The following is a 14,160-nucleotide window of genomic DNA, read 5'->3' as shown; positions in this document are numbered from 1 at the left end:
TTAAACTCAGAGCTGCTCCGTTTGGTGGCTCTGTGGTTCTGAGCTGTTGATTCCGTTCGAACCTGAGAAACTGTTTTACTTTGATGTGAACGTGTGACATTGAGTAAACAAAGGTGAAATGCATTGTGGTTTCCGCTGCTGAGAGTCAGACATGCTACCATGCTCTCCACAAGCCCTGGCACTCCTGGCAGCCGTACCTGACAGACTCAGAGCAGGACTGTGTTACTGCAGCAGCATGAAGCCATTCAGAAAATATCAACGTCTGACCTTTAGTCTGAGTGTTTATTAAGTTTACTAGCTTTAGTAGTTTTAACCCAGCAGGCAGCCACATGGCCGCCTGCTGGGCTCTGTGGCCTGTTGATGGTGTGTTTCCACTGATGTAACGGAATGGGAGGCGTTTAAAGACTTGAGGGCTTTCAGGTTTTCCTGAACTGTAATGAGGTTCAGTTGCTGGAAAGAGTCGCCACCTGATTCTTTCATAATCTCCATGGCAACCATTCAGCTGTGCTAAACGCCTGGGTGGACGTAGCTCCGCCTTTAAATCCAGCTCCTCCCCACTCGGCTCCTTCAGACTAGCCAGCAGCAATTAGCAAACACCTGCTGGAACTGCTGAGCTCGTTACAGGAGCTGCTGCTCAGAGAACAGTGGTAAAAGGCATAATGGAGGAGCATTGTTGTGATGATGTGCTGAAGGCAAAGTGTTGGAAAGATTAGGAGCTTCTTAAAGAGACAGAGGCCAATTTCAAGGCTTCAAATTTCAAACTAAAATTTCTTTTAAGTCATTTCATATTCGTATCATTTTCAGAACAACTGAAGGTAATAAAATAGCATTAAGTGGATTTTTGGATTCTTTTGGTTGTTTGTAGGATTTCAGTATAAATGAGATCAAAGACCTTCTGGTAGCTGTTTGTTAAAGTTTCTCAGTTATAGTGATGGAGCAGCATCAGTTGATGATCTTCATGTAAATTAATGGTTCAAACCAGAGAACAGTTTTATTAATGACTGTTATAATCATCATAAATAATAACTCTGATGTTTGTACCTTAAATATTCTCATCACTTCTAGAGCTGAAGTGAAAGAGAAGAAACATCTAACAGTAAATTTAACATCTAAAGATTAACTCATCTTAAACTACACATTACAACAACATATTTTAAATATGTTACAGTAAATAAAACTGCATGTTTAGGGTCGTTATCCTAAAGCTGAACTTTCACCACAGCATCAAGTTTTCTTCTGGTGTTCAGCACGACTTGGTTTGGTAATTTCATAAAAACAGTTAATAATTTCATAAAAACTTACCAAGTCGCTGCACCATCTGATTAGCAGAAAATAATTACCAAATATTCTTTAGTTATTGTTTTCTGCCTGGTGACAATCATAAAACAATAACTATACATAAAAGCCTACACAGAATAAACATGTTTCCAAAATATATCAACTTATTAACAAAATACTTCAACCACCAGTTAAAATGCTTTATACAACAAACTCAGTGAGCTGGTAAAACTCAGTTAAACTACTAATAAAAATGGAAGAGTGACCCAAAATAACTAACAAAATGAAAAAAGGAAAAATTAGAAGTAGAACAAATGACTAATAAAATAATGAAAGTATCTTAAAAAGAAGTATAAATACGTTTGTTTCAGAACCAGCTTTTTTTTTTACTTTGTAATGAGGTTAAATTAGCTTTAATTTAATTAATATTCAATTAATTATTAAAAAAAAAGAACAATGAGTAGAAGTTCAAACACTTTAAAATGTGAAGCAGGAGATAAAAATATTATTCTAATATTTTATTTTTAAAAATATCTTAATTTAAAGGAAAGATTCTACCTTTAATTAACTCTTATTTTGTCCGAAGCTGTGAGTCTGTGCTATTTATTTCTACATCTACATTTTAATAACAGGTCGACATGTTTGTCATATTCAGCTTCTAGGCATCACAGATCTGGAACAAACTTCTGTAAAACTGTAAAACAGCCGAAACACTGAGAGCCTTTAAATCTGGAATAAATCAACTGAAACATCATGAATGAAACATTGATCAACATTTTATATGTGTAATTATGGCAAATGGAAAAATGTAATGCTTCAATTGTATATTTTTGTGTTTTATGATGTAAAGCATGTTGACCTGAAATGTAATACACAAATAAAATCTGATTGATTGATTGATTGATTGACTCAGAGACTTTTCTTGGACTAATGTTGTGGATTTTATTAACATATAAATATATTTACCACAAGCTTCAGTAAGTTGATGTTGATCATGTAAATTGTGTTGCTGTTTTTTTATAAAGTCTCTGTTATTTTTCAGAAAACGATCCGCCTGCAGTCATTTCCACCGTGACGACAGATGAAGTCAGTTATGGACAGATAATCATCAGAGAAACCAGGAAAAGAGGTAAAACTTCTCTAAATACATAAATGAGCACAAATTAATCTTATTATTCAGATCTATAATGTGAGAGAGAAAACAAAAACACAAAATCCTGATGTTGAATAAAACTGGATTCCTCTGAATGGCAGAAAAACTAATTATTTTGTACAGATTTATATTTTCTAAATATAAGCAATGTGCACCAGATTTCTGCTTTTATTATTTATAATAAATGAAGGCATAAGCTTTAAAATAAAAAAACACATCAAAGCTGCTTGAACTGAAGCACCAACAAGCCAAAGCTTGAAAATAAACAAATAAAGAAAATAACCAGTTATTCTGGAAAATCTACAAATTTACAGATATAAAGCTAAAAAACACAATGAGATTGGATCATAGATTAAGTTTCAATTCATTTATTCATATGGCACCAAGTGATAACTTGTTGTTTCTCTGGGGCTTTAAATAAACTGATGTATTTACATTTACAGTCATTTCAGTTCAGTCTCATAAACTCAGAATCGTTTCCATTCCAGTTGATTCTCCTTACAAACCAAAGCAGTTCAGGTTCAGTTTGGGTTTATTTTTGATTTGATTTCATGTTTTTCTTTTCAGATTACAAACCAGAACCAAAAGTTGTTTATTCCACCCTGAGGTAATCCTCCAGCAGGAAGCCCCACTGGTCTAGTTAAAGCACAGAACCATCAACTCCTGGTGAATAAGTTTATCTGTCTGAAGAACCAAATGAATGTATTTAATGTTTCATTCTCATGTTTCCAGTCACTGTTTTATTTTAAATGTCTGAACTGTTAAAACCTCAGCAGCTTCAGCCTGTTGAACCAGTTTAACAAGTTTAACCAGTTTAACCAGTTTAACCTGTGAAACCTGTGGTTCTGCAGCTTGTTGCTAACAAACATGATGTTCCTGTTTCTGTCTGCGGCTCAGCAGTGGAAACTTTTATTTACAGCAGCAGGTGAGAAAAACTAAACCAAAACCGCAGAACAAACCTGTTAAAACAAACAAAATCCCTGAGTGTGTGAAACCAAAGCAGAACCTTCAGGATGTTTATTGATTATATATAAAGAAAATCTGCAATAAACTGCAGTTAATGTTAAATCAGAACACCAGTATTAGCTAAATGCTATGTGAGGTTTATTCCTGTCATAATGAAGTCCAGTTGGTTCGGTTGGTTCTGGTTTCTCATTCAGACCAAAGTTCAGCCATCAGAGGATTTAAACTGAAGATAATCTGCAGGTTGGTGACATCATCAGCTCTGCAGATGCTAAAACATGCTAACCTGAATCATGCTAACTGATTCAGGTTTAATTTACTGATAAATTCTGATTCGATGAGCTGAAGTTCTTCACTTTTATTCTGTTTGTTTTAATTTGTTATATTAAAGTTTTTTGAAAATGTATTTTTATTGTAAATGTGTGAAATGTCCCTTTAAAATAAGCAATTATAAATCAATAATCACAAAATGCAGCTGCTGAAAAATGATCCACACTTTTTTTTAACAATTTCATGTTTCATTATTACATAATAATTAAGTGAAAGGAAAACGATGGATTTGAAAATGTTTTTTAATAAATAAATAATCTGAAAAGTGCGGCATGCATCTGTATCCAGCTTTTTTACCTGAATAAAATCCAGTCCAAGCAGCAGCATGAAGTCATTTTATTTATAAAACCAGTTTATCTGAGTCCAGATGTTCAGTTTCTGGTTCCACAGGTTCAGTCGAGAACTAAATGACATGTCAAAGGTCAAAGGTCAGATCTGATGTGTTCCTGTGCAGCTCAGCTCTGGTGTTTCCTCTGGTTCTCTGCTAATGTTTCTGATGACATCAATATATTTATGAAAATGTTTGATTTGAAAATAGAAAAAAGAAAATAAAACAGCTGAGAATTGAAATTTCAGCAAAACTGAATCATAATAAAAGATGATCAGAAGTAAAAATATTTTAAACTTTCTCTTCTGTAATCATTGAACATGAACCAACCCAACAGCAGAGCTGCTGTTTATTTCTGTTTATATGGAGAAAAACTCAACGTAAAATAGTTCAGTTTATTTATGTTTTTACTTATAGGTAAAAATATATTCTAAAATGTGAATTATTTTAACAATGTTAGCAGTTCAGCAGATAGAACAGCAGCAGGTTTGGCCAGGAAGTGATGTCATCGATCATGTGACCTCTGGTTGGAGAGAAGAAGCTTCATCTGAAGCTCCTGCTAACAGGAAGGCTCACGGTTAGCAGTGATGCTAAGTTAGCATAAAACATGTTAGAATAAACTCTATAATGAAACATGAGATCAGAACCAAACAGAACATCTGTTCTAATGATGATGATGATGATGATGATGATGATGATGATGATGATGATGATGATCTGATGAAGGACATCTGCCCAGTCCCAGTGGATCTGGACTCCAGTTCTCCCAGTGGATCTGGACTCCAGTTCTCCCAGTGACTCTGCCTGGATCAGACTGGAGGGTTTCACTGGTTTCGATCCAGTTGGTTCCTCTGAGCTCCAGCTGCAGCTTTAAGAATCCTTCATGTTTTACCATCAACCATCAGTGAGTTAAAGGCATCATGTCTGATCAACCAGAGGATCAATAATCGATCAATAAACCTGCTGCTTGATGGGATCCAGAGACAAACATCATTTATCATCATGAAGCTTTTAGAACATTTCAAATGTTAAAACGTTCCTGAAGTTCAGCAGAATGAAAAGATGAAGGGCTGATATTTCTACAGGTGATCCAGGCTCTGCTGCCACCTGGTGGACAAACACTGCAGGTACACATCCTGGAAATCTACAAAATAAAAAAATATACAGCTTGGCTATTTTTCCCATTTATTTTAGTAAATAATCAAAAAGTTTAAATAAAATTATAAAAACTTTTAGGAAAGAACAATAACTTCCCTCAGAAAGTTCAGCTTTTCACACTGACCTTGACCTGTCAGACTAAACCAGGGGTTTCCAGCTCCAGCCCCCAGGGGCCGGAGTCCTGCAGCTTTAAGACGTCTCTCTGCTTCAGTTATAAATGAGGCGGTTGTTAATGTTAATTCAGTATTTGGAAGTGTGACCAACACTGACTGAACGGCTTCCTTCACTTCCTCCACTGCCATTGATAAAATTACAAATCATAAAAAATTAACGTCATTGTACACAACTACTTCTGCTCTTTGATTGGCCCAGTAGAAAATCTCCCAGAAGGAATCCAAGTGAAGGGGAGAAAGCCAAAACAGAGATCAGACAGAAATGAGGATCAAGCAGAAATGCAGATTAAGGCAAGAATTCTTCCAAAACTCACAAGATTACAAGATTTGTAAAACCACATCTGAAGTGTTGCGTAATGATGTTCACAGCGTCCATGTCTCTGCATCAAGCCAAACTTGTCTCATCCATCTCCTAAGAATGCCAGGGAGCCAGTGCAAGTTATCAAAAATAATTACATAGCCAAGTCATAATGAGATACAGGATTTTATTATATTTCATCAGAGTGGCAGAAGTGGCTTATATAGTGGACCAAATGTCACAAAAGAAACTAAACTCATATGCAGTCCAAATTACTGTTAAAACTAGAATATAACCTTTTTTTACTTCTTTAGTCTCTGAAACAAATCAACAAGATCTAGTTCAGACTGTTATGGTAGATATACAAAAAAAACTAATTCGCCCCCCTGTGATCAGTTCATAGAAATTAACTAATCATTGAATCTAAATTAGATTAAGAAAAGTGAGTCATGATGACGAAACTGAAATTAAATTGCATGTTTGATCGGCATATTTAAATCCTCATTATTGTGATTTGTCACAGCTTTTCACCTTGCTGGTCATTTCATTACTAAGTCTGTTTCTTAGTAATGCTCAACTGTCAGCACCACATTAAGTTTTTTTTTTCTAACATACAATGAAAAAGTAAAGAAAAACAAACAGGTGGAGCAGAGCCTGCTGCTGGCAGAGCTCCCTCCGTTTTACAGAGAGTCTCTCTCCTTCCTGTCACTTCTTTCTTCCATCTTCCTTGCTGAACCTTCAATAGTCCCAGATGGGGTCAGACTGACCCCATGTGTGCTTATCTGAGTTTCTTTACTCGTTTTTGTTGTGGTTTGGGGAACTGCCAGGCTGACAGAACACCCCCATTTCATATGGGGCACCAGAGCAGGCAGCTGGGGCTGCAGGAGGTTTCACACACTCTTTGTCACATTAGGAACTTTGTGAATAATTTTTATCTTACTAGGAAAAATCTCATCATTCCTGAAATTTTAAGGATTTTCTTAAAATTACATGACTAAGATTTCTCATTGGATGAATATTACCATCGTTTTATTTCAGTCACCTCGTCTCTGCTCTTATATCTTCAGGCAACATTCATTTTTGACAAGAGCTTTTTGTTTTAATTTACTAACTACATTTGAAACCTTTCCCCATATATGCAGAATCAACTTAAACTTAACTAACCTATTCTCAGCTCAGGACGTCACACTGTTCACTGTAAGTATATTCTGGAGCAGATCTGGGTCTCCAAACCTCAGCATCTGATAAGCAGTCTAATTCTCATTCTCCAAAATGAAACACAGGACAACAGTCGGGATGTATAAAAAGAACCTTCTGGAGCAGGGGTCCCCAAGCTACGGCCCGCGGGCCGGATCCGGCCCGCCACGTCATTTGGTCCGGCCCCCTGAACAATGCCGGATCCGGCCCGCCTGCCAGAGAGCATTCAATGTTTTTTTTTTTCATATATTGTATTTTCCAGTTTATATGTGGATTTTTCTTCAACCACCAGGGGGCTCTTGAACAGATGTAAAACTAACTTTCCCTCAATGGAATATATACCAGTCAGTCCCAGTCACCGTTTCACTCACAGTTTTTTCCATTTGCATTCTGGGTAAAAATCATCTAAAAGTGTGAATGTGTCGTCGTCGACTTTTAATTCCAAAGTGAAATTAAATATTGTAACTCATTAATATATATTCCTCATAGAGTTACTGAAGATCATGAAGCTGTTGGTAGAAAAGATTTACTGCAGCAGATCCACATGTAACAGACTGACAGGATAAAATTAGCAGCTCTTAATTTCGTTTTGGTTTTTCTATAGTTGAGTCGACTGATTCTCTTGAGTCATTTTGAGTTCTATTTTATGAGCTCATTTATTTTCTAAAGCTGTAAAAACACCAATAGACATATCAGGGTTTCCCTCAGTGCTTTACATGCCTCTCCCATCCCCCACCAGACTAAGTACTGTGTGTTTTTGATTTTATTAGAAAAAATATATTTTTTTAATAAGCCGGACTTCAAGCATCTCTTCTCCGGTGAGCATTTTACTGGCAGGGCAGAATTATTCCTGAAAGAAAGATGGGATTATAGTTTTCATAATTGTTATAGTTGATGCATTGAACAGGGAGCTGCCACCCATCACACCGCTGGCGTCTCTGCAGGGCTTGATCTCTGAAGTTCACCTTGACGCGGATCGATGATAGAGGCTCACCTATATGGACATTTACATCAACCCCCTGTGAGGATGAGGATCCATGTTTCTTTGTGGAAGTCATCAAGGTGGGAGTCAAGTTTAAATCCACCGTGTTTGTTCTGCTCAATGTGAACCGCAAATGTTCACATCGATGCGCTCAGTCCTCACTGGCGCAGTTAGAGGTGCGCTTTGAATGTGCAGTGAGAATATTTCTTTGTGGACAGAGCATTATGTGCAGCCTGTGCGTTTACGTCTCAACATGCTGACTCTGATAAAGTTTGAGTTCCTGGTTAGCTGGTTATGTGGAGGAGCTTTCGCACTCGACTTGTGACTACCGCAGCACGCTGGTTTATTTTTATTTGATTTCATTTTCTGCAGCGACACAAAAGCTTTTGGGACAGACTAAGAGTCTGACTCTTAGGCAGGTAGAGTTTCTGGTGACTGTGGAGACATCAGTACAACTCGTCCCAAAGCTCAAGCAACCAAACCAGTTTCTGTGGCGCTTATTAAAAACTCAGACAAACTGAAAGAACCACTAAAGCAGCAGATGTAACATCTGTCCGTTTCGGAAAAGCTAAAAAAAAAAATAATAAAAAAAAATCCTTAAAGCGCACACCGGACCGCGCAGGGTAAAACACTCAGAGTTCAGTTGATCTGTTTGTATCAGACAGATCCAACTGACTGATGAATTAGTGCAGATTTTTCTGCAGATGGGAACCAGGAGGAAGTGCGTTCAGACCCCAGCAGGTGAAGTGATGCTAATTTAAGTGAAGTCGCTTAATTTAATTTATTAAAAGTTATTGGGGCCTCAGTGGTTTTTGTCACTACGGAGAAAAATGTAGATGCATTTATCTGCTTAATTTGTGATGTGATCTGGATTCACGGTGAATATTAACTAAACCGCATGAAATGCTGCTAAATAGCCGATGTTTATATTATTGTAATTTCACGGATAAAAATAGTACTTGACCGATTTTTTTTTTTTTTATGTTGCCGGTCAAGATAATGGATAACAAAAAAAGTCTAGCGCCACCTGCCGCCCTGACACCAACTCACACACATCTTCATTCACTGTCTTACTTGTAAATGGATTTTTCTTTTCTTGGACGTTTTGATGTTAGCTTGTTGATGTCTCAGTTTTATTCGCTGGGAAAATCAATAAGCAGCTTGAGGTGACTCTGCTGCTCTCTAGTGGCGAGAAGCCGCAATGTTGGCTGGTAACAATCGGAATGCATTATGGGAGATGTAGTTTGTAGTCAATTCGTGCTCAAAACCTATTTTAAGTCAATCATGGGCCTATAAAACGCTCCGGGGGCCACATAAAATGACATGGCGGGCCACATGTGGCCCGCGGGCCTTGAGTTTGACACATGTGCACTACATCCAACTGCAGAGACCCTCGGTCTGTTGGACTCAGAGGCTCCTGGACATGGAAGACGTGTTGGACCAGAACCAGGACTGTGAGACGGCAGAATAATAAAATCAAAGAACATCTACAGTTTGTTTCTGCGACTGGAGGACAGGATCTGCTGCTGAGAGCCAATTAATGTCGATTTCAACTCCTTCAAAATGAACGACAGGCAACCAGTGAGCTAAAGTATCATATGACTGGATTATTCCCACAAAGATGTAGTTTAAGTTCCAGCTCCTCAAACTCTCCATCACTCTGAACTATAAATGTTCACAGAGACTTAAAATGATCAACATTATGTATCAGTGCTGATGTATTAAATATTACTGTGAATATTTTGGTTTAACTCGTTGTGGGAACAGTGGCTGAACTTTCAGCCAGCTGACATCAGCCTGAAGTGGGCGGGGCCTTCAGGTCGACTGTCCCTGAAATCACAGCAAAATCAGAGAAAACAGATAAAAACAGGTTTTTATCTTAAACAAGTGGAAATANCGGCGCTGCTTCACTGCTGTTCTGTACGCCACCAGGACAGAAGAAGAAGAAAAACTTTGATGCTGAAACTCCTGGATCCACTGACAGCAGGGAGAAAACATCAGTTATACTCTGATAGCTTTCTGTTATAAACTGGAAACATTATAAAGATGTTCATTCAGAAGAATCTGATTTATGATCATTACAATAAATGAAAGCAGAATAAAATCAACTTCAGGTCCAGAAAAATGTCCATCTGAATGTTTAATGTATTCAACATATTGTATACATTATATACATTTATTACCAACTGATTCATCCACCAGTTGATTTCTGGGAGCTGATTTCATTAACTTGTGATCGGCCGATATTTACACATGAAGCCCATCTTATCCCCTGACCTTCATCAGCAAAGGTTTATAAATCAGCCTCTGTCCTCAGTGAGACGTTTGACTGACAGACCAACCAGGTCTGAACCTTTACAGTCAACAATATTCACCCACTGTGGAAACTCAGAGACTTTCTAGTTATATTTAGCAACAATTCAGACAAAAACAATTCATATCAGCTAAAATTAGGCGTTTTAAAGATCGGTAACCAGGGATCGGCCAGAAAACTGCAATCGGTGCAGCTCTACACACATTCATGAGATTCTCTGATTAAATTAATTTCTCTTAACTCCAACAGCTAAAAATGTAATTTATACCAGGTGAGTCTTTCTCCCCTGAGAATCTGGACCGGTACCGGTACTGGACTGATTCTGAGCCTTAATGATTTTAACAGAAGTTTCTCATAACTTAGAAAAATAATGTTTGTTTCATCCACAAAATGTTTCTGATCAGCAGCAAACAGCAAATCCCAACTACAGCACAGAGCAGCTCATCCATGTAGCCTGACGTAGAAACATTTAGCTACACGATGTCAGACATGCTCTATAGTTAAGTTTATAAAGTAATGATTGTAGAAACTGTTTATTGTTTTGGGTTCTGTCTTTTTTGCGTTTAATTGTCTTACATAAACATAAAGTTTTATTTTTCACATTAGCTGAGCCCAGACTGTTTCATCAGAAACTTTCTATTGAGTTTATTTTGGACATTAAACATAAAATTATCCTTTCATCATCGTTCAGCTGTTCCATCAGTTTCCATCAGTCTGAGTGTTTAGTGAAGTCATGTGACCTGAAGCTGGTAAACATGCTGACTCAGTAAACCTGTTTTATTTTCAGTTTATAGACTCAGCCATGGATTCATAACAGCAGAAAGAAACAGTTCTGGTGTCTGAAGCTGATTTTCACTTCAGATGAATCTGATGGAGAATTTATCACCAATCATTTCTTCCTCCTGTTTGATGGAATAAAGCAGGTCAGGAAATTATAAAACTAAATATTAACTCAGTGATTCACAGGAAAACTAAACATGTTCAGTTTCATCTGGTTCCACAAATCTGCCCTTCAGAACCAAACCGAACCTTTTATTCACATCAGTTTATAATTGAACCTCAACGATCTCTACATACTGCTACATTATCGCCCCCGTGTGGTCAAACTGAAACATTGCAGCACTTAGACTCATTTTGACTCAAATCTAAACTTTTTAAACTTTCAGCCATCATCTGCTTATCCTCACAGCTACAGATGCTGGTTCCCATCTCTGGCTGTCATGGGGTCAGAGGTCAAGTCCATCCAGGACAGGAAGGGGCCATGCCTTGGGCCCCATGGTAAAAAATTGAATTGGCCCCCCGACCTGCTGCTGTTATAATTTGTTATAACAAGTTTTTATCTTAAACAAGTGGAATTAGGACCAACTTTAAATCAATGTAGTTTAATCACTATATTAAACTTACTGGCGTCAGCCATGTTTATCTTTATGATTTAAGTTGTATAAGTGGACATTATAACCTTAAATGTTTATCTATTAGAATTTATATTCTAATAGAATATTAGAATAATATCTTATTAAATAAGGCATGAAAACCTCAGCAGTAAATGGGTTAACCACTGCTGAGGTTAGGATTGCAGGTGAAACCAGAACAGGGGTAAGTTAGAGACACTGAGCCGTTTGTGGTAAAGACGTTTCCCCCCATCAGGTCAGCCTGACCCGACCCGCTCCGTCTCCTGGAGGAAGAAGTCGAGTTGGACCAAATATGACCAGGAAGGACAGAGAAGAACAACACCGTCGTTATTCAGCACGTCTGAAATGGAGCAGATGTTCAGGTCAAGAGGTCCAAATGATTCTGGTTCACACACATCCAGTGTAAACGGAGCCAGAAGTCCAGTAACACCAGTAACACCAGTAAGCTTCCCAACACACACCAGTGGAGCTGAGACTATAAAAACTGATGTCAGAAGCAGAAGTGGAGAGATTTAGTGTTTCTGTAACGATGTAGATGTTCTGGTTCCATAGATGTGCATTAAATCTCTTCCTGTTTGGCTGTGAGCAGAAACAATCGAATCCTTTGTGTCATTTATTTATTTATGAGTTTAGCATCTTTAACTTCCTCCAAGCCTGATGGCCCTCCATGTGTGTCTTCCTCCTCTCTCAAATAAAAGCCTCTGGAGCCAATAAAACCTTTAAAAAAGAATCAAAAGATGCAGAACCAAGTTTCATCTCCAGTTATGAAAAATCTTAATCCCTGTAGATTCCATAAATAATCCATAAAAACTTAACAGTTTAAAATAAAATGAACTGTAATGATAAAGGAAGAACAGACTGAGACACTTTGAGCAGACATGTCAGAGCCTGATCACAGGTTCCAGCTCTGTGTTGTGGCTGCAGCAGGTTAAGATAATCTGTAATCTGATCAGATTACAGAAGCTTTTCTAGAAAAACAGAGTTCAGATGTTTCCTGCAGCTCTCAGACTCAGTGGTGTGAGAAGAACACAGTGAATATTTACTGAATTATAACAATCAGACGATCTTATTGATATGTTTCATATTTACATGAAAAGCAGACAGTCATGATGGCGTCAGGATGAGGATCTGATTCTGACCCCTTTGGCTTCCTGTAGTTTACAGTCTGAGGTCTGATGTTGCTCAGACCGATCAGCTGTGTGTCTGATGGACGATGAGGCGAAGTGGAGTCAGTCAGACGAGGATGATGAGGATGAGGATGAGGATGATGAGGGTCTTCAGTAGACCAGTCCGGTGGTCTGATATCAGACTCTGAGCCGATCAGCTGCTGCTGGACGTCCCTCCATCCAACACAACATCTGAGGCTTTATGACACAATGTGACACTTTGGGGCCTTTTATTGTCCAGCTGCTGCTCATTTGGTCTGGTCACCCAGTGGACATGTCCCACAATGCACTGGGAAAAACTCACTGAGTATTAATGCTGACTGACAGCAGGCTGGACTAAAATTATAGAAACATTACAAAATATCAGCAAATGTTCATTTACAGTCGTTAACTCCACATGGCAACAATATCTGACATATTTATATTTTTGTTCAGGGCATTAAAATTAAAAAAACTATTTAGGAACAATATAATCTAGAGAAAAGGTCAGATTTTAACATAATGCTGCTGTTTAAATAGAAATGATCCAGCTGAAGAAGATAATTAAAACGAATATTGTACATTAAAAAGCATCAACCTCATCAATGAAGCATCAGGACCAGGTTTCCTCTAGAGTCTCTGCTCAGCTGCAGGCCGACTCAGTGAAACTGAGACCTGCCTGGTTTCCGTCTGCAGAGCGTCGTCACACAGACTCACTGTGTAAACGGTGCAGCGCGTCGCCGGTTATGGAAATTATTCACATTCATCTGTTTCCACCAGACGGTTCAGGTTCAAACTGATCACCAGCAGTGAAGCTGTGAGATCTGCTGTCTCTCCTCCAAACCAAGTATTCAGTTCAGGTCCAGGCAGGTAAACAGGAATGTCCTTCAGATCAGATTCAGGTTCAGCTGAGATCAGACCTGATAAGTTTCATCTCGTTGGTATGAAGGAATTTATGACAGCTGCTGGTCAGAATCTCTCCATTTCAGTAACCAGGTCAGTATTATAACTGGAGTTTAACTTCCTGCTGATAAAGTTTCTTTAAGCTCAGAGACAGAGCTGAACTTAGATAATGAAAGGATTGAAGGACAGAGTCTGAGTGTTAACATCATTTACAGCTTCATGAACAGATTCTCTGAACTACAGAGGAACCGTTTAGATGTCAGATATAAACACTGAAGATTCACATAAACAGGTGGAGAAATGAGAGATTTATAAATGTATATTTGACACGTTAACCAAGTTTTAGCTTGTGGAAGAAAACATATCATAGGAAAATCCCTCAGTGACTCTGGATGTTTGTTAGATCTCATCTTTCATCCTGCACAGCACCACAGATGGTCGACGTTAAACTGCCTTGCATCAAAACCGTGTTTGTTCTCATCCTCTTCAGCAGCTCGGCTCATGCAGTATAATAGCAACGTGTTTC

The 14,160-nt window shown here is 38.1% G+C and overlaps 1 long non-coding RNA gene across 1 annotated transcript; it reads left to right on the top strand.

Annotated features, from left to right (window-relative positions):
• Positions 1-12,257: 12,257 nt before the first annotated feature.
• Positions 12,258-13,198, top strand: LOC106942390 (uncharacterized). The gene is made up of 2 exons (XR_001423620.1): positions 12,258-12,809; positions 12,844-13,198. It is a non-coding gene; the product is annotated as an uncharacterized LOC106942390 (long non-coding RNA).
• Positions 13,199-14,160: the final 962 nt, after the last annotated feature.

The sequence above is a fragment of the Poecilia latipinna genome, unplaced genomic scaffold (genome assembly GCF_001443285.1).
Source record: "Poecilia latipinna isolate Pla-1442-1.1 unplaced genomic scaffold, P_latipinna-1.0 Scaffold4238, whole genome shotgun sequence".
In the NCBI taxonomy this organism is placed as follows: domain Eukaryota; kingdom Metazoa; phylum Chordata; class Actinopteri; order Cyprinodontiformes; family Poeciliidae; genus Poecilia; species Poecilia latipinna.
The sequence above is the reverse complement of the archived record's forward strand: the minus strand, read 5'-3'. Positions and strand labels throughout refer to the sequence as shown.